This window comes from Heterodontus francisci, chromosome 9 (genome assembly GCF_036365525.1).
Source record: "Heterodontus francisci isolate sHetFra1 chromosome 9, sHetFra1.hap1, whole genome shotgun sequence".
In the NCBI taxonomy this organism is placed as follows: domain Eukaryota; kingdom Metazoa; phylum Chordata; class Chondrichthyes; order Heterodontiformes; family Heterodontidae; genus Heterodontus; species Heterodontus francisci.
Window position 1 is genome coordinate 72,318,243 of NC_090379.1, and position 22,100 is coordinate 72,340,342.

A 22,100-nucleotide genomic window follows, 5' to 3' on the forward strand; every position below is an offset into this window, starting at 1 on the left:
TGAATTTGCCCCACTAGCAAGGGACTATCACAGCTGTGCTGAAGGAGGGCACTATGGAGGACTCGAGCAGTGAGGCAATATGGACAGAACTCAGAAATAGGAAGGGTGCGGTAACAATGTTGGGGCTGTACTACAGGCCTCCCAACAGCGAGCGTGAGATAGAGGTACAAATATGTAAACAGATTATGGAAAGATGTAGGAGCAACAGGGTGGTGGTGATAGGAGATTTTAATTTTCCCAACATTGACTGGGATTCACTTAGTGTTAGAGGTCTAGATGGAGCAGAATTTGTAAGGAGCATCCAGGAGGGTTTTCTAGAGCAGTATGTAAATAGTCCAACTCGGGAAGGGGCCAGACTGGACCTGGTGTTGGGGAATGAGCCCGGCCAGGTGTTTGAAGTTTCAGTAGGGGACTACTTTGGGAATAGTGATCACAATTCCGTAAGCTTTAAAATACTCATGGACAAAGACGGGAGTGGTCCCAAAGGAAGAGTGCTAAATTGGGGGAAGGCCAACTATACCAAAATTCGGCAGGAGCTGGGGAATGTAGATTGGGAGCAGCTGTTTGAAGGTAAATCCACATGTGATATGTGGGAGGCTTTTAAAGAGAGGTTGATTAGCGTGCAGGAGAGACATGTTCCTGTGAAAATGAGGGATAGAAATGGCAAGATTAGGGAACCATGGATGACAGGTGAAATTGTGAGACTAGCTAAGAGGAAAAAGGAAGCATACATAAGGTCTAGGCGGCTGATGAAAGACGAAGCTTTGAAAGAATATCGGGAATGTAGGACCAATCTGAAACGAGGAATTAAGAGGGCTAAAAGGGGTCATGAAATATCTTTAGCAAACAGGGTTAAAGAAAATCCCAAAGCCTTTTATTCATATATAAGGAGAAAGAGGGTAACTAGAGAAAGGATTGGCCCACTAAAGGACAAAGGAGGAATGTTATGCTTGGAGTCAGAGAAAATGGGTGAGATTCTAAACGAGTACTTTGCATCGGTATTCACCGAGGAGAGGGACATGACGGATGTTGAGGTTAGGAACAGATGTTTGATTACTCTAGGTCAAGTCGGCATAAGGAGGGAGGAAGTGTTGGGTATTCTAAAGGGCATTAAGGTGGACAAGTCCCCAGGTCCGGATGGGATCTATCCCAGGTTACTGAGGGAAGCGAGAGAGGAAATAGCTGGGGCCTTAACAGATATCTTTGCAGCATCCTTAAACACGGGTGAGGTCCCGGAGGACTGGAGAATTGCTAATGTTGTCCCCTTGTTTAAGAAGGGTAGCAGGGATAATCCAGGTAATTATAGACCGGTGAGCCTGACGTCAGTGGTAGGGAAGCTGCTGGAGAAGATACTGAGGGATAGGATCTATTCCCATTTGGAAGAAAATGGGCTTATCAGTGATAGGCAACATGGTTTTGTGCAGGGAAGGTCATGTCTTACCAACTTAATAGAATTCTTTGAGGAAGTGACAAAGTTGATTGATGAGGGAAGGGCTGTCGATGTCATATACATGGACTTCAGTAAGGCGTTTGATAAGGTTCCCCATGGCAGGCTGATGGAGAAAGTGAAGGCGCATGGGGTCCAAGGTGTACTAGCTAGATGGATAAAGAACTGGCTGGGCAACAGGAGACAGAGAGTAGCAGTGGAAGGGAGTTTCTCAAAATGGAGACGTGTGACCAGTTGTGTTCCATTTGATCCGTGCTGGGACCACTGTTGTTTGTGATATACATTAATGATTTGGAGGAAAGTATAGGTGGACTGATTAGCAAGTTTGCAGACGACACTAAGATTGGTGGAGTAGCAGATAGTGAAGGGGACTGTCAGAGAATACAGCAGAATATAGATAGATTGGAGAGTTGGGCAGAGAAATGGCAGATGGAGTTCAATCGGGGCAAATGCGAGGTGATGCATTTTGGAAGATCCAATTCAAGAGTGAACTATACAGTAAATGGAAAAGTCCTGGGGAAAATTGATGTCCAGAGAGATTTGGGTGTTCAGGTCCACTGTTCCCTGAAGGTGGCAACGCAGGTCAATAAAGTGGTCAAGAAGGCATACGGCATGCTTTCCTTCATCGGACAGGGTATTGAGTACAAGAGTTGGCAGGTCATGTTACAGTTGTATAGGACTTTGGTTCGGCCACATTTGGAATACTGCGTGCAGTTCTGGTCGCCACATTACCAAAAGGATGTGGATGCTTTGGAGAGGGTGCAGAGGAGGTTCACCAGGATGTTGCCTGGTATGGAGGGCGCTAGCTATGAAGAGAGGTTGAGTAGATTAGGATTATTTTCATTAGAAAGATGGAGGTTGAGGGGGGACCTGATTGAGGTGTACAAAATCATGAGAGGTATAGACAGGGTGGATAGCAAGAGGCTTTTTCCCAGAGTGGGGGATTCAATTACTAGAGGACACGAGTTCAAAGTGAAAGGGGAAAAGTTTAGGGGGGATATGCGTGGAAAGTTCTTTACGCAGAGGGTGGTGGGTGCCTGGAACGCGTTGCCAGCGGAGGTGGTAGATGCGGGCACGATGGCATCTTTTAAGATGTATCTAGACAGATACATGAATGGGCAGGAAGAAAAGAGATACAGACCCTTAGAAAATAGGCGACATGTTTAGATAGAGGATCTGGATCGGCGCAGGCTTGGAGGGCCGAAGGGCCTGTTCCTGTGCTGTAATTTTCTTTGTTCTTTGTTCTTTGACTGAATATTCGCCATCTTATAAGTATGATCTATCTGATATTCAATAACTAGCCATAAAGAGTACTGTTTAGACCACAGAACAGAGTACATAACTTATCTATACTAGCTGCTATCACGCCTTCGCATCATTCTGGATTTACAGAACTGGTGTAAAACTCAGCTACAGCATGCAATACTCATTTAATTAATAAAAGATGAGTTTTTTCTTTTCTAAAAGAGACTTTTATGGGGCCAGAAGTAGAATTCATGCTCCTCCTAGCCTCACAAAAATCTTCCTATCTGCTACCAGCCCATTCTCTGCCGCTCCCGACAGGCCCTACCCACCAGCTGGCTCCATGCAAAAGCCAGATGATTTTCTGCCACACCAAGCTGGTGAGTTGCAGTGAAGCACCCTATTAGTGCCTGCAACTCAGGCAGGGCAGGGGAGGGGCCGAATTATATCTTAAGTCTCATACAATAATCCAAGATTTCTTTGCTGTTACATTCCAATCCCTTTGTAACAAAGGCTAACATACTAATTGGTTTCCTAATTCCTTATCATAGAGTCATTTATGGCACAGAAGAAGGCCATTCAGCCCATCGAGTCCACGCCAGCTCCCCACGGAGCTATGCAGCCAGTCCCACTCCCTGGCTCGATCCTCATAGCCCTGCAACTCTATTTCTCTAGTAATACCTGCATGTTAATTTTCTGTGATTCATGTACGAGGACAGCCAGGGCACTCTGAAAACTAACATATCCTAGTCTCTCACCAGTTAAAAATATTCTGCTTTTCTATTTTTCCTACTAAAGTGGATAATTTCACACTTTGCCACATTGTATTCCATCTGCCACGCTCTTGTCCACTTATTTACCATGTCTTAATCCCTTTGCAGCCTCTTTGCATCCTGCTGAGAGTTTACTTTCCCACCTAAATTTGTATCATCAGCAAATTTGGATACATTATACTCAGTCCCCTCATCTGAGTCTTTGATATAAATAGTAAATAGCTGATCCTTGTGGTTACCTACTAGTTACAGCCTGCCAACCAAAAATGACCTGTTTAGTCCTAATTTCTGTTTTCTGTCTGTCTATCAATCCTCAATCCATATATTACTATTTTTATGTAATAACCTTTTGTGTGGCACCTTATCAAATGCTTTTTGAAAATCCAAATATACTACATCTACTGATTCCCCCACTAGTCATAACCTCAACAACTCTAACAGATTTGTCAAACACTATTTCCCTTTCATAAATCCGTGTTGGCTCTGTCACATTCCTAGTAATAGATTCCAGCATTTTCCCTACTACGGAGGTCAGGCTATCTGAGCTATACTTCCATGTTTTCTCTCTCCCTCCTTTCTTGAATAGCAGGATTATGTTTGCTACCTTCCAATCCACAGGTATCATTCTATAATCAGGGGAATTCTGGAAGATCAAAACCTAGGCATCCCCTATCTCTAATGCGACCTTTTTTAAAACCCTAGGACGTAGGCCATCAGGTCCAGCGGATTGTCGGCTTTTAGTCCCATTATTTTTTTCAGCACTATTTCTTTACTAATATTAATTTCTTTAAGTTCCTCATTCTCACTAGATCCTTGGTCATTATTTCTGGATCTTTTTTATTCTTCTACCATTAAGATAGATACAAAATATGCATTTAATGTCTCCAACATATCCTTATTCCCCATTAAAATTTCTCCTGTCTCTGCCTGTAAGGGACCCACAAATTTCTTTTGCTAATCTCTTCCTTTTTACATACCATAGAAGCTTTTACAATCTATTTTTATGTATAAAACCAATATGTTAAATTTGTTATATAAGCAACCTACCTGTATTTGCAGCCTTTCCCTCAACCTCACCATCTCCCATGCTGTCTCTACACCCGTGATCTTGATCACCAACAAGGCCATTTCTGACAACTTTTTTTGTATCCCTCATTGCCAATGTTCCCCAGGTCCTTCAAACCCACTTCCTTCCACACCCATCCCTTGAAAAACTATCCTCCAAGTTGCTTGCAACTGTGCTCCACCAACTGTTTAGGCCCGTTTTCAGGTACACAAAATTGGGCATACTTGGCACACAATTAGCCTAGTCCAAGGGGCACCAACCTCACCATGCCTGGCACACAACTGACTTAGGCCAAGGGACAGCAACTTTAGCACACCTGGCTTCACCATTTATTGCCAGTTCAGACTTTATATTAAAATGGCCTTGTGCTCATTTCAGGCAAGCACCCAAGCTGCCTAACGAATTTAGTGATGGCCCAAATGCACTTGCGAATTGGTGCTCACCATCACTCTACTTAAATATCATCACTGCACCCATTTTACGCCTGTAAAACAGGTGCAACGATGTTGAATTTATGCTTCAGAGTTCCCTTAAAATATTCACAGGGGGCAAACTTAGGGCATCAGTAACTGTCCATGTGCAAAATATTTCTACAGTATTATAAAAGCCGTATTTTAGAAACATAGGAACAAGATTTGGCCATTCAGCCTCTCAAGCCTTTTATACCATCCGATCAGATCATCGTTGATCTGTACCTCAAATTCATTTATCACCCTTTCATCCATGTCCCATGATACGCTTGATATTTTATTCCTTTCCACCAGTCATCCTGACATTTAATTAATTTTATTATTCCTATTTCAAATGTTGTTTCTTTCATTGTAGATTGCATGTTATGTAACTCATCTCAGCAAGCAGTAAGCATTGCTTATTTTTTCCTATCACTATCCCATCAGTAATGACAAAACAAGAGTTTCATACAATTGAATCTCTGTCTTATTCCAGGGGTTGTTATGCTATCATTCTGACAGCTTGGCAGTTTTATACTCATAACTGTGCTGTCTGCAAACCTAGACATGGAACAGTTGGTGAGTATTTAATCTCTGAAATAGTGTGACCATATGTTTAGGGATGAGGCCTGGCATCCTTAGTGCAAGAGTTTAGTCTCTTTGGGAACTGTTAACATGTAATTATAGTTTACTGCTTCAAATTTAGAAAGAAGCATCGAGAAAAAGTAGCATCAAGTGCAATTTCATAGTTCAACCACATCTCTGATAAGATTGGTAGTTTCCAGTTAACTGTTTAATGGTATGAAACCAACTATTTCAAGCTGCCAATTAAATTCTGACTTAATAGTGATGAATTGGGTAAAAGTCAAGCAGTAGTTAAATAGAGTTAATTATAGGAAATATGCTTGAAGGAGCCTAAGTGAGTATATATGTTTAACCTTTATTTCATACTGTCTGAAAACAGGCCACATGTTCAGGTAGATTTTCAATCTCAGTTAAAAAAGATCGAAAATGCATTTCAACACTGCAGAAGTTTCTAAAAAAACTTTCCAGTCTCTTCAAACCTCAGAAACTTGTCACTTCTGCCTTAATCAGGTTATCCTGGAAGCTGCTGTAGCCTATCCCTACTACTGGTCCTGGTCTGGAGGTTTACTCTGGGTATCAATGACTCAAGACTACCAAATTAATGTTCACACATAGCATGTTTATTCAGCGTTTCAAAATCTTATCTTCAACAGATATTATACTCACATGTCCACGTAAGCTAGGTTACTTATGTTCATCCGAGAGTTGGAACAGAGCAGATGATCAGTCCTCCCCTTCCGATTCTCCAAGTAGTTGATCAGACTACTTAGTGCTGAGCTAGCTAGCCAGCACTTCTGAGTGCGCTTTCTTATATCCTGTCTCGTGCATGCTGCCTGTGTGATCAGCTCGGGATGGGCCGGACCTGACTACCTGATGTACAGTGATTGGTCAGTCAGCTGCTGCTAACAATTTTAGGACAATATGCTGTTTTGCCCCAGCCTATCTCTTTCTTCCACCTTCCACTTTTCCCCTCTCCTTCTATCCTTGACCCTCTTCTCTCCTTCACCATCTCCTATATTATCTCCTCCTACCCTTCCTCCCTTTTGTTGTTGCCCATTCCCTCCTCTCCTCCCTCGCTCCACAGCCCCTCTCCTTCTCCTTTCCTTTCCCCCTGTTCTTATTACTTCCCTGCTCCCCATCACGCTCCTCCTTTTCCCACTCTGGTCTAATTATTCCAACCCTCAAACCCTAATTGACTATAATACTGCACTTTGCCATGACTCCATGTGCAATGTCACAGGTGATCAAAAGGTAAGTTTTATATTTTCTAAATATGAGAGATACACACTCTTTAGGTGCAGTTATATGATAAAGTTAGAATCACAGAATCATAGAATCGTTACAGCACCGAAGAAGGCCGTTCGACCTATCGTGTCCATGCTGTCCCACCTGAGGAGCAATTCATGTACTGCCACTCCCACGCCCTCTCCCCACATCTCTGCACATTCCTCCTCTTCAAATATTTAGAATATTTAGAAAATGTAAAAAAATCTATGGCACAGAAGGAGGCCAGTCTGCCTATCGTGTCTGCGCTGACTGAAAAATGAACCACCCAGCCTCATCCCATTTCCAGCATTTGGCCCATATCCCTGGAGGTTACAGGACTTCAGGTGCATATCCAGACACCTTTTAAATCAGTTGAGGGTTTCAGGCAGTGAGTTGCAGCTCCCTACCACCCTCTGGGTGAGAGGTCTTTTCTCAACTCCCCTCTAATCCTTCTACCTAGTCACTGACCCCTCTTCTAAGGAAAATAAGTCCTTCCCATCCACTCTATTCAGGCCCCTCACAACCTTGTACAGCTCAATCAAATCTCCCCTCAGCCTCCTATGTTCCAAGGAAAACAACTCTAGCCTATCCAATCTTTCCTCAAAACTGCAATTCTCCATTCTTAGCAACATCCTTGGAAATCTCCTCTATACCCTCTCTACTGCAATTACAGCTTTCCTGTAATGAGGTGACCAGAACCGCACATAGTACTCAAGTTGTGGCCTAACTAGTGTTTTATATAGCTCCAGCATAACCTCCCTGCTCTTATATTCTATGCTACAGCTAATAAAGGAAAAGATTCCATATGCCTTCTTAACCAATTTATCAACCTGTTCTGTTACCTTCAGGGATCTGTGGACATGCACTCTAAGGTCCCTCACTTCCTTTACACCTCTCAGTATTCTCCCATTCATTGTGTAATCTTTTGCCTTGTTTGATCTCTGCAAATGTATCACCTCACACTTCTCCAGTTTGAATTCCATTTGCCAATTTTCTGCCCACCTGACCAGTCCATTGATATCTTCCTGCAATCTACAGGTTCCCTCCTCATTATCAACCATGCAGCCAATTTTTCTGTCGTCTGCAAACTTCTTGATCATGCCTCCTACATTTAAATCCAAATCATTAATATATACCACAAAAAGCAGGGGACCTAGTACTGAGCCCTGCAGAACCCCAGTGGCAACAGCCTTCAAGTCGCAAAAACACCCATCAACCATTACCCTTTGTTTCCTGCCACTGAGCCAATTTTATATCCAGCTTGTTATATTCCCCTGGATCCCATGGAATTTTATTTTTTTAACCAGTCTGCCATATGGGACCTTTTTTTTATTTAGAGATACAGCACTGAAACAGTCCCTTCGGCCCACCGAGTCTGTGCCGACCAACAACCCTACAGTAATCCCATATTCCCTCCCTACACTAGGGGCAATTTACAACAGCCAATTTACCTATCACCTGCAAGTCTTTGGATGTGGGAGGAAACCGGAGCACCCGGCAAAAACCCACGCAGACACAGGGAGAACTTGCAAACTCCGCACAGGCAGGACCCAGAATCGAACCTGGGTCCCTGGAGCTGTGAGGCTGCAGTGCTAACCACTGCGCCACTGTGCTGCCACTTATCAACAGCCTTTCTAAAATCCATGTAGACCACATCAATTGCACTACCCTCATAAATCCTCCTTGTTACCTACTCAAAAAACTCAATCAAGTTGGTCAGACATGATCTTCCCTTAACAAATCCATGCTGACTGTCCTTGATTACTCTGTGCCTTTCTAAGTGACTGTTTATCCTGTCTCTCAGAATTGATTCCAATAATTTGCCCACTACTGAGGTTAGACTGACTAGCCTGTAATTATTCAGTCTATCCCTCGGTCCATTTTTAAACAAAGGTACAACGTTAACAATCCTCCAATCCTCCGGCACCACATCTGTATCCAGTGAGGTTTGGAAAATGATGGTCAGAGCATTCATTATTTCCTCCCTGGCTTCTTTTCACAGCCTGGGATACATTTCATTCAGCCCTGGTGATTTATCCACTTTCAAGAATCTAATCCCCTTAATACTTCCTCTTTCCTTATGTTTATTACCTCCAATATTTCACACTCCTCCTCCTTAACTACAATGTCTGCATCGCCCCCCTCTTTTGTGAAGACAGATGCAAAGTATTCATTAAGAACCATACCCACATCTTCCACCTCTACACACAGGTTACCTTTTTTGGTCTTTTATGGGTCCTACTCTTTCCTTAGTTATCCTCTTACTCTTAATGTATTGATAAAACATCTTTGGGTTTTCCTTGATTTTACTTGCCAATATTCTTTCATGCCCTCTCTTTGCTTTCCTAATTTCCTTTTTGATTTCATCCTGCACTTTCTATACTCCTCTTGGTTTTCTGCAGTATTGAGTTCTCAGTTTCTGACATAAGCTTTCCTTTTCTGCCTTATCATAGCCTGTACGCTCCTTGATATCCAGGGGGCTCTAGAGTTTGCCGTCCCACCCTTTTTCTTTATGGGAACATGTTTACTCTGAAGCCCTTGAATCATCCCTTTGAATGCCTCTCACTGCTCTAACACTGATTTACCTTCAAGTAGCTGTTTCTAATCCACTTTTGCTAAATCACTCCTTAGCTTAGTAAAATTGGCCTTACCTCAATTTAGAACTTTAACTCCTGTTCTATCTTTGTCCTTTTCCATAATTATGTTAAAACTAACTGAATTATGATCACTGCCACCAAAATACTCTCCCTCTGCTACCTGCCCAGCTTCATTTCCTAAGTCTAAGACCCGAACCATAAACTCTCTTGTTGGACTTGCTACATACTGGCCAAAACAGTTCTCCTGAATGCATTTCAAGAATTCTGTTCCCTCCATTCCTTTCACACTAAAACTATCCCAGTTTATATTAGGATAGTTAAAATCCCCTACTATTACTGCCCTATTGTTTTTTCATTTCTCAGAGATTTGCCTCCATATTTGTTCTTCTATCTCCCTCTGACTATTAGGGGGTCTGTAGTAGTGTGACAGCCCCTTTTTTGTTCCTTAGCTCAATCCATATGGCCTGATTTGATGATCCTTTTAACATATCATCCCTCCTCACAGCTATAATTGTTACTTCGACCAAAATTGCCAACCCCCTCCTTTTTTTTATCCCCCTCTCTATGTCGTCTGAAAACCCTGTAACCAGGAACGCTGAGCTGCCATTCCTGTCCCTCTTTAAGCCATGTTTCTGTAATAGCAATGATATCATACTGCCATGTTTCTATCTGTGCCCTCAGCTCATCAGCTTTATTTGCTATACTCCTTGTATTGAAGTATATGCCCTTGAGCACTGGCAAATTCTTTTTTTTATTTCCTCTGCCTTCCAGACTCATTCACTAATTTTCTGCCTTCCATTTCCATTTCTGATTTTACCTCATCTGACTTCACGCTCAGGTTCCCATCCCCCGTTCAAACTAGCTTAAACCCTGCCAAAAAGCACTAGCAAACCTCCCCTCCAGGATATTTATCCCGGCCCTGTTAAGGTGCAAACTGTTTGGCTTGTACAGGTGCCACCTTCCCTAGAACCGCTGCCCAAGCCCTCCCTCCTGCACCATCTCTCCAGCCAAGCATTCATCTGCTCTATCTTCCTATTTCTATGCTCACTAGCGTGTGGCATTGGGAGTAATCTGGATATTACTACCTTTAAGGTCCTGTTTTTTAATGTCTTTCCTAACTCCTTAAACTCTGCCCGCAGGACCTCATCCCTTTTTCTACCTATGTCGTTGGTACTGATATGGACCACGACCTCTGGATGTTCATCCTCCCCCTCCAGTATGTTCTGCAGCTGCTCAGTGACATCCATGACTCTGGCACGAGGGAAGCAACATACCATCTTGGATTCACGCCAGCGGCTGCAAAAACATTTTTTTGGTTCTCTGAAAAATGTACCGCCCAGGTGAAGAAGATGAATATCGACTCCATTGTAGCTATAAGATCAACACTGAACCTCAAGTTGAACCATAGCTCAGTTTAAGATCACTCTAAACCCTACTTCTACATTATTTCTCAGACACTCCTGCCCATGCCCCTAACTCACAGTGAGTCCTATTCGCTGATCTACCTTAGCTCCCAGTTAAGCAACTTAAAAAATTCTCATCCTTGTATCCAAATCCCTCCATAGCCTCATCCTTCCCTAACTCTGTAGTCTCCTCCAGCTCTACAACCCTCTGACATATCTAGGCTCTTCTAATTCTGATCTCTTGAGCATCCCAGATTTTAATCGTCCACCATTGATGGCCTTGTCTTCAGATGTCAAGGTTTGGAATTCCCTCCCTACACCTTTCTGCCTCACTTCCTCGCTTTCCTCCTTTAAGATGTTCATTAAAACCTACCTCTTTGACAAAGCTTTTGGTCATCTGCCCTGATATCTCCTTATCTGTCTCACCGTCAAACCTCATTTGATAACGCTTCTGTGAAACACCTTGGGATGTTTTACTTTTTTAAAGACTATATAAATACAAGTTGTTATTGGTATTGATAAGAACACAAGAAAACACAGATCAAGAAATGCTATTTTCCCCATTCAATTCTGCTCTGAAAATCTATCCAGCATAACCGTCAGCCAGGCCTTCATGAGCACCAATACTATCGGACAGACCTGCTGTCACAACACACATTGTGAGCTGAAACCTCCACTTGCAAAAACTGTCTGCCAAGGTGTGATCTGGACCCCCCTCCCCACTCATATGTAAAAGCAAGGTATACACAGATGAGGGAGAAAGGAATAGATGGATATGGGGCCAGCATGTGAATGAGGGAGGGGCTCATGTAGAATATAAACATCAACATAAACCAGTTGGACCAAATGTCCTATTTCTGTGCTACTGATTCTATTTAATTCCATGTAATATCCACAGATGACAATAAACTGTGAGGAAGTTGAGTCTAACAGAGCAGGAAAAGATCTACAACAGAAATTAAATAAAATCTGTAACTGGCTGATGCAAACAAGGATGTATTTGGTATTGGACATGGGAAGAAAAAGATGAGATAGTTATTCCATGAATCATGTTGAAGTGGCTAATGGAGAAGTTGAAAAGATTTATAGATCTGGCAGTTTACCAGTCCGAGCATTGTGGAATTTTGTTAACTGGTAAGTAGATTGCTGAGTGATAGTATTAAATCAGTAGAATATAAGTCAAATTATGTGAGGCTGAAACATAAGTAATGCATTCAGTTTTGGCCAACGACACAAAGCAAATGTACAAGTCTTGGAGATTTTGGAAGGGAGAGCAACAATGCTAAAGCCTAGTGTATGAGGAGTGAAGTGTGAACATGAATAATAAAGTAAATATTATGGAAAAGCTAAATTCAGAGCACTCGGGAGCAGAGATTCAAACTAGCGAAAAGAAAATCTACTACTAATGTAATGAATTCTTCTTCACACAATGAGTGATTAACATTTGGAATAGACTTCCTGACAGGTAGTGGAAGCAAAATTTGTGGAACCATTTAAGAAACATTTGGATGCTATGATAGGGAACTGTACGTTTTTGCAAATGGATGAATGGAGATAGGCTGATTGGTCTCCTTCATCCACTGTTATTCTGTGACTGTCTGAGTAGAGGTTCTGGCTGCACTGAACTGGTGAGTCCAGGAAGTGCTACAGAATACAAAGCACCCTGTTAAAGCCCAGATCCCAGTAGGAAAGTAAGTTAATAATGTATGATCACAACTATGGCTGACTGCTAAGCAGATATCTTCTACGATTTTCTGACTTTGTATTGATATAATAGCTTTTTTTAAGTTGAAAGCATTGGAAGTAAACTAAGATAGCCTTAAATTTTCATAAATAAGATCCCATCGTGAAAAATTATTGTGTATGTGTGAGCTGTAGATTATTTTCAACATGATCCCAATGTCAATCTTTATCTGAAGTTAAAAATTCACAAGCTGCCCACCAGTTACTCTGTCATACGATGATTCTATTATATTCAAAAGCACCGTACAGGCATTTGATCATCTATTCTAGAAAATACCTATATTCATAGTTGAATTTGATGATATATTGTTTGCTTATATTGATTGAATGCTACAATATGTTTTTATTCAGAAAACAAATGCTACTTACACTAGGAGTATTATTATCTATATGTAAACATGACCTAGACCATTAATCTGTTTGTAAACTAAAATTGAGTGACATATTGGTTAATGTGTTTGGATTTTTAATAATCATGTCCATTCATATGGTTCTTTCAAATATCAGCCAGAAACAATTTTATTCTGACTAATGACTGTCCATTGTATTAGTGTTTGCCACCATCATGATGCAAAAATATAAGATACAGTGGCAGCAAAAAGTTCTTTTCATCAAATTGTCCAAACTGAACTTCTGAAGATATTATCTCCACAGCAGACACCATCAAGGCTCTCTTTTCAGACACTGTGTACCTTTCATGCTAATGACATTATTCAAGTCACTTCTTTTTATCATGTTAATGCTTGTGCAGCTTTTCTACAATGTTGAGCTAGAGGTTGATTGTGAATCTTGTGACAATGAACCATTATTCACTGCTGAGATTGTATTTTTCATAGTTAAAATTAAAGGTGAGAAAATTATACTTAATCAAAGAAAAGAATTATAATTCATGTTTTACAAATCCAAAATGTTTTACAGTGCATTTGGCATTTAGATATTTGTTAACCTTCAATTAATGCTAATGGAAAGAAATATTAGATTTAGAGTATTAAAACTTTTCACTGTGTCAAGAAACAAGCCGGAAACCAAAATACTGCGGATGCTGGAAATCTGGAATAAAGACAGAAAATGCTGGAAACAATCAGCAGGTCAGGCAGCATCTGTGGAGAGATGAAGGTGGGGTTAATGTTTTAGGTTGATGACCTCTTGTCAGAACCCTAACTTTTTCAGAACCCTACCTTTGTCAGAATCCGAAGTACTGCAAATCGTATGTTGTGCCAACCAGTAGAAATTGTAGACTCTCCATATATTAACTTACGTCAAACCAAACATGAAAAAGAATTCATCTACTTTTCTGCACATAATTTCCCACCTGTATACTTAGTGAAAGGGAGAAAGCTTTAGACAATGTAAGTGGTGGCTAAATCTGTTGAGTTTAAATAGTAGGGTGGATTATGTGACTCTGTCTTACTGTCAGCATGACAACATAGGAAGCTCAAGTAACATAGAGACCTAACCTTGCAGCATTTTGCAATGTCAGTTCATTTTCACTTTCACTCTAGGGACTTGAGCTCAGTCCAGGCTGACACTCCAGTGCATGTAACAAGGGAATACTGCACTGTTGGAGGTGCTGTCTTTTGGATGAGACATTGAACTGAAATCCTACCTACCCTCTCAGCTGCGCATAAAAGATCCCATGGCACTGTTTCGATGAAGACCAGTGGAGTTCTCCATGTTGTCCTGGCCAATATTTATCTCAACCAAAACAACAAAAAACTTATTGGTTATTATCATAATGCTGTTTTTGGGGCCTTGCTGTGTACAAATTGATTGCTCCGTTTCCTACATTACCACAGTTTTATAGGCGTTAATTGGCTGTGACGTACTTTGGAACTTTGAGGATGTGAAAGGTGCTATATAAATACAATACTTTCTCTTTTCAAACTTGAAAGATCAGTGCCTGATCCATTACACCATGTAGCATCGATGACAATAGAAATATTTTGATGCTGCTTGAAATTGTGGAACACAGCAGGACTAAGTATTTGTGATTTCTAGTGGAATACTGTAACAGGACTTTGCACCACACAGGTCCGAAATCCAAAATCAGGCACCCTCAGGACCGAGACTGTGCCGGGTTTGGGTTTTACCAGATTTCAGACACATGGAGCTGGTAACTGCCCTCCAGATCAGCCAGAGCCCGAGGATAACCATGGGCCTTGGCTTTTTACTCACCCGAATACCATCCCCAGCTAACTGGAGCCCAGCCCTAGGACAGGGAGCAGTGGGGTGGTGGTGAACGGGGGGTGCAGAGGGAGGATCCGCCAGTTGCCGCTGACATTTCACAATTTTAAAACAAGTTGGGTAGAAATTGACTGAAAGAGAAAATTAAACTTAAGAGAAGCATTGACTTAACATTACTCTTTATGGAGGATACCATAAAAAGCTGTGTATTCAGTCTTTTCAAGTTTAATTCAAATAATTATGATCATTGACACTAAACTGTTGTTGCATCTGAATATTTTCCAAAATGTCCATTTTTGGACAGCTGGAATTTGGATATTGGACCTGTACTCTCATATCAAATAAACAAAGGAAGTAAGTACATTTACTTTCTGAAGAATTACTATCAACGTCACTTGTCAATGTTCCCGTGGAAATACCCAGGGATTAATCAGTGAATCAGCCCTGGGTCTGTAGTTTAGCCTCTGGTCGTCAATCCAATCATTTTTATACAAATCTGGAATTTCTTGTTGCAGAGTAAAGAGGAATCCAGACTTTCCAGCTCAAGGTACAATTATACCTGATAGGCTATCCTACAAGTTCCAAATGAAACTCTGTCAAGAAACTTGCTATCCTCCCTGCTAATTCTCCCCTCCCTGATACTGTATCACTATAGCAACACAGAAAGGTGTAAGGATATCGAAGTCCACATTTGATAGACATCTCTGAGTCACCAGGACAGGAAAACTAATTGGCTTCTTCATCCCCACTGTGAAATGCAGCAATACTTTGCCAATGTATGTTGTTTAATGGCCTATTTAATATCTTATTTTTGCCATTTTCCTATTAGCAAATGGGTAAACTAATACCTTATTTTGTAGATTAATTCTGAAATCCATGTCTGCCATTTTGAAATGTTCTAATTCTTACAATCATAATATTTACTTTCCATAATGTTATGTAATATCACTTCATGATTACATCTATTCAGATTATTATATTTCACTGCATCTTTTAAAATATTGAGCCATACAAATTAACATAAAGGCCCCCAGACAGTTTCTCCTCAATTTAGACAGTAACATGTGATCATGGGACGAAATAAAAATCAAAGGAAAATATTTCCTCTGGCTGCTTTTTGCAGCAAAATTGTACATGTATTTATTAAGACACTCACAATCGCTCTGTAAATAATGCACAAATAAATCGCTCCACCAAATAGCACTCAGAGTGCAGTATGTCAGGAAGGGGCTAACAGACAGTGGTCTAGAAATCTGATGGCACTGCAGCCAATTTTCAGATGCAAAATGGGTGCCTACACATCCAATATGGCGATGGGGTGTGCATGCTCATTTCACATTGCAAGTGCGCTACCCGCCTTATAGGTAAAGACAAGAAAAAAAGAGATGTTCAGGACCATACATGGAACAGGAGTTAGGCCCTTTGCATGTGTGAATAGGCAGCCCAATGTCTGTTTGAGACTCCCTTTGTAAAATTGGGTGATCTGAACGCAGCTGGCGACAAGCTGGCTGCTTTCAGGAAACTTTGTAGGGACCACTGAAGGCCACCACCAAAAAGGTAGGTCTTACAAAAAAGCTTACCTGAATGTGGAGCAGGAGTACTCCACATGCAGTACTGCGTTGTGGGACAGTTGTTGGCTCCCTCCCGAGCACCTTCATCCCTCTTCTGTTCACTTGTATCTCCCAGCTTTGTCACCCCCATCACTCCCATTCTCTTCCCCACTCCATCCCAGGCCATACCTGAAGGCTGGTGAGGCAACAACCCGAAATTGAAAGCCTGTTCACCAGCAAGCTGTGTAGGGTCTCATTTAAATGAGGCCCGAGGCACAGAATCAGGTGCCTAAGCATTCCGCTGTGATCATTCCCTGTGCCCAGTTTATGCCAGCCTGGCTAACTCATATATTTAACAATACCTTTTTCATTTGCAGAGGGAAGGACAGTAAAAAAATACTTGAGATGTTTCTAACTGAGAGGCTCCCTCGTGAGTGCTAGAAATATAGATCAGTTTTATTACTGTCTGATGAAAATTTGTGAAAATCTGGATTGGGTGAATTAACTGCTATATTCTTGACCTAGCTTTTGTTGGAGAACAGCCAGAGCAAAAGAACTGCCTGCATAAAATCAGTTTGTAATTATAATGTGCCCCGAGCAAGCACCAGTGCACATTTTGCTGACAAATACCAAAATATTGAGATTTGAGCTTTGAACTCCATAAAATCTATGTTGAAGACCATTCATGTTGTAACCAGCTTCTCCTATTGTCTACTTGAATTGGTTCAAAGTAAGTCAGTGCTGAAACTGAATCAGATAATCAAAAATAGCCATTACCTACAAATTGAACCATATTGGTACCTACAAAGCCAACTTTTATATCATACTCAGATATGTGCAGTCCCAGTAATAGATAATTATGCAGTAGGTTGTAGAAACAAGAATATTAGAAATGATAGGTGGAATACTTCATTGATATTCAAGTGGTACAGGTGCCAATCTGAAAATGTCAGCCCAGAGACCCTGGCACTCAGGGGCTGCAATTGAGGCAGAGCTGTGTCGGGGAGTAGGGGTTGAAGTTGGGGCCAGCACATGAATATGGATTTCCGCCATATTTAACCTACCCTAAAAATTTCATCCTGAGGGGAACTGGTGTTTCTTCTGTCCACCTCCCAGCCCACGCTCACCAAATTCTGACAACATTTTGGGAATGTGTCTGAGGTGACTTCCCCAAGAAAATTAATCAGCTCATACCTCTTCTTTCCACTAGTTTGCACTCATGTTAAAAAGAGAACAGAAATTTCTGGGAACTGAAGAGTTTGAAGCACAGATAAACCTGCCTTGGAATGATACCAAGCTAGCTCATGGGCTGCCAGCTCCTTACTGTGCTCCTCTGCTCTGCAACTCTATCCTCAGGTACTCATTGTCATACTTCATTCTTTCTCACACAATCTGCTCTCTTCCACTGCTTAATATCATCTGGCTGTAATAGTGGGTGCAATTTTACCCAAACTACATGTTCCAGCTATAAGTTTAAAGCTCCCTGTGCAGAGCTCACTGCCCATCCCCTGATCTTACTGGTTCTTTTTTTTAAACTATGCCCTTTTTAATGGCTGAAACTCTTCTTAATTTTGCCTTCCTAGACTCTTGGATTCCTCTGTCACCAGGACTATGCTACTTTACTCCACTACACTGTGAGACTTGGCTGCTGCGACTCCATTTTATTACTCAATAATTTCAAGTTTCAGGGTTACAAATTATAGACTACAGCCCATCCCCTATCTGTCTGTGTCATTTGCTTTGGGCTGTATTTCAGTGCACTGCTGATTTCCCAGTGTTATTATGCTACTAGGTGGGCCCTGGACAGAAATGCACTATCCCCTAGGCTGAAGTCCATATATCTCCACTTCCACTGAACTTTATAATGACCTGCAAAGTTGTTGTCATTTTCTACAGAGATTGTATTCTCTGCTGGGTCTTCTTAATGCTACTAAATGGCTGCTGCTGTGTTCTCAGTTTCTGCTCCTTTGCTGGGATCAAAGCTAGCTCTGCTCTGTTTCTGCTGGTTCCCAGCCTGCTCTGGATTTTGCCGCACTGCTGTCAAATGACCTTTGCTTTGCCACTTGCTGCTTGCTTCCCATTGTTGCTGATATCCCTGCATTGTTTTACTGGATCTCTTAGTCTGCACTGCTAATCACTGAGGCTGTTACTCATCTGGACCTCTGGATCATTATAATGCTGGCTCATGGCCAATTCTCCACACCTCCTTGGCTCTCCATTTTCCATGGGAAAGTCATTAGCAGTGCACCCACTGCTATGCTGCCTCTCAAAGAGCTCCTGGACTCACTCACCCTTAACACTCATCTCTGAACATGCATAATAGTTTGGCAGTGCTCCAAGCTGACCTCACCCGATCTGTGTCAACTTCATCCCATCATGGGATCTCTGACTTTAACATTGGACTCTCTCCTATTGTCTCCTCTCAATCCTCTGGTTCCAAACAGAACATATCTAGCCTAATCTTTGCCATGTTTATTTAATTTGAATTTCCTCAGTGTCCATTGGCATGTGCATTTTGGCTGCCATGTTCAATACCACCCCATTATTTCTATTTCTCTTTTTCTTTCATCCCCTTATCTCTCAGGGGCCCATCTCTACACCAATGTAGTACTGAAGGAGTTCTGTGCTGTTGAAGGTAGCATTTTACAGATGAGATGTCAAAACTGAGACCCTGTATTCTCTCAAGGAGTAGGTAAAAAATCCCATGGCACTATTTGGAAGAAGAGCAGGGGAGTTATCCCTGGTGTCCAGGCCAATATTTATTCCTCAATCAACATCACTAAAACAGATTATTTTGTTATTATCTCATTGCTGTTTGTGGGAGCTTACTGTGTGCATATTGGCTGCCATATTTCCTACATTACAACGGTAAGTACACTTCAAAAGTATTACATTGGCTGTAAAGACTTTGAGATATCCTGAGACTGTGAAAGCCGCTATATAAATGTAAGTCTTTCTTTTTTGCCTGTATCCTCCCCTTCCTGTTACTTAGTCATGACTCCTTTCAGTTCTTCCCTCTAGGTGACTTTGTCCACCCAAATCCCTACCCCAACCCTTCACTGTTCCTCTGCTTTCCTATTCTCCTGCTGCCCACTGTTCCAGGCTTGACTATCTCTTGGATAAGCCTACAGCTTCCTCTGTGCCTCTCTTGTCATTCTCCAATGGTACTCATCACTCAAGGTACTCATCACTGCCTCCTTATAAGCAGTAATCCCAAATTCCCTGTCCTATTCTCTCAGTGACCGTCCCATGCAGCATAGCTGCTGGGGGTTAAACTTGCCAACCTCCTTCCCATCCCATTTACCCATCTCAGTTCTGACCCCTGTGAACTCTGCCAATGGATCAACAGAAAGACTTGCAGTTATAGAACAGTTTTCATTACTTCAGGGCATCCTAAATCGCTTTACAGCCAACAAAGGACTTTTTGAAGTATAGCCACTATTGTAATGCAGGAAACAAGGCAACCAATTTCCACACAGCAAGAACCTGCAAGTAGCAATCAAATAAATGCCAGCTCACTTGTTTTTAGGTATTGGTTGAAGGATATATATTTCCCAGGGCATCAGGGAGAATTTCCAGCTCTTCTGTGAAATAATACTGAGGGATCTTTTACATCTACTTGAGAGGGCAGATGGGGCCTTGAAAAGTGACACCTCTGTCAGTGCAGCACTCTCTCAGTACTGCACAGGATTGCAGCCTAGATTCTGTGCTCAAATCACTGCAATGGGACTTGAAACTTCTGATTCAGAGGTTACCATTGAGCCACAACAGACACAATCAATGTCCCACTGCATCCTCCTCCAGAATGTCTGTTCACTTGTGAAGATGGTCCTTGCCATCCATAAACTTAGCATGGATGATTGCATTGGCTTCATGGCCTTGATGGAAACTTGGCCCAGGATGATTACCCTTGCCCTGTACTGAAGCCTTCCCACTTGGCTATATTTTCCACCAACAGCCCCACCCAAATGGTCACAGTGGTGGTGCAGCCCTTATCATCAAATCTCACCTCAGTCTGTCTCCCCAGTCCTCTAGCACATTTTGCTCCTTTGAACACCACACCTCTCCTTTAAAATACTCATTCTGTACCACCCACCCAAGCCTACCCACGTTTCTCACTGAGATGTTCTCAGTCCTTTCCTTCCTCATTCTCTGTACTGAGCAACTTCTCAACCTTAGTGATTTCTATCTCCATCACAACTCACCTCCTGTCTTCCCTTAACCTCTCGCTAAATTCTCCTCCTTTATGTTATTCCTTAAAACCTGTCATTTTAATTAAGCATTTAGTTACCCATCCTAATATCTTCTTCTTTAGCTTGGAGTCTATTTTTGTCTGATTATGTTCCTGTAAAGACTGTTGGGATATTTTCTGCATTAAAGGTGCTATGTGAAGACAAGTTGGTGTTGCAATTATTTTATTTGTCACGTGTACTGAGTGCTTGGTTGGGTTCATAGATGCAGCTCCATCTAAGAAATGGAGCTCTCAATGTTAGAGGGAGGAAATTGTGGATATTTATGTATAGAAATGTTTAGTGGAACCCATGAACTCTAGAAATAGGATAGATATTGGGAATACTATTGATACAATAATACTTAGAGAAATATCAATGCTTATTGTTTGAAAAAATCCTAAAATAATATGTATTTATTGATTGAAGTTTTCAAATGGGAGTTTTAGTGGGAGATAGTGTTGTGTTGGCACTAATAAACAAAAGTTTTATAATTATTTTGTACAGGCACTGCGCCTGTTACAACTAAACAAAAGAAGTGACAGCCATACGTTGGTTCATTCCTCAGGGCAATGCCTTGACCAATCAGAGTCAAGCTGCCTGGTTTAAATTTCAAACAAAGCTTTGCAGTTAATTGTCGATCACCGTAAACTGGTGCATTCTCCATAACAATGCCTCTACCAATCAGAGTTCACTTGTCAACCAATCAGCACTCTCTTCGCATACAGTATAAAGTTGTTGTTTTCACTTACATTGGTATTCTTGCAGATTGTCTTGATGTGTGCAAGACAAAAAGCTTCAACAACATGTCTCTATTTTCAGCAATACCCTTGAGAAGGTGGTGGTGAGCCACCTCCTTGAACCATCAAAGCCCATCTGGTGTAGGTACACCCACAGTGTTGTTCAGGAGGGAGTTTCAGGTTTTTGACCCAGCAACAGTGAACAACATCATATAGTTCCAAGTCAGGATGGTGTGTGGCTTGAAAGGGAACTTGCAGGTTTCCATGAGTTCCCTTCTAGGTGGTAGAGGTCACGGGTTTGGAAAGTGCTGTTGAAGGGGGCTTGGCGAGTTGCTGCAGTCCATCTTGTCGATAGTACACACTGCTCCCACTGTGCTCCGGTGTTAGAGGGAGTGAATGTTTAAGGTGATGGATGGAGTGTCGATCAAGCATGCTGCCTTGTCTAGGATGGTGTGAAGCTTCCTGAGTGGTGATATTAATATAGGCAATGCTTTAAATTTAAAATGAAAGTTGAAAAGCAAGTAATTAAAATATAAACACGTTCAGTACACTAATAATGTGTTAATTATAAAAGATTGGCACTATTGTTAATATTTAATCTAGAAATTATGGCTTGTGATAAAAGTAGACAAATAAACACAAGACTTTTTTATTTGCTATTTTAACGCAGGCTTTAATTTAATTTGTTTAGGTAAGTTAATGATTCGGCTGAGATAGCAGACTGACGAATATCCTACAAATGCATTGCATGCTTGTTCGTTAATATCTACAACAGTAATGCCTAGGCTTCTGTTCATTTTTCTGTCAATTAACACTCTCTGTACTA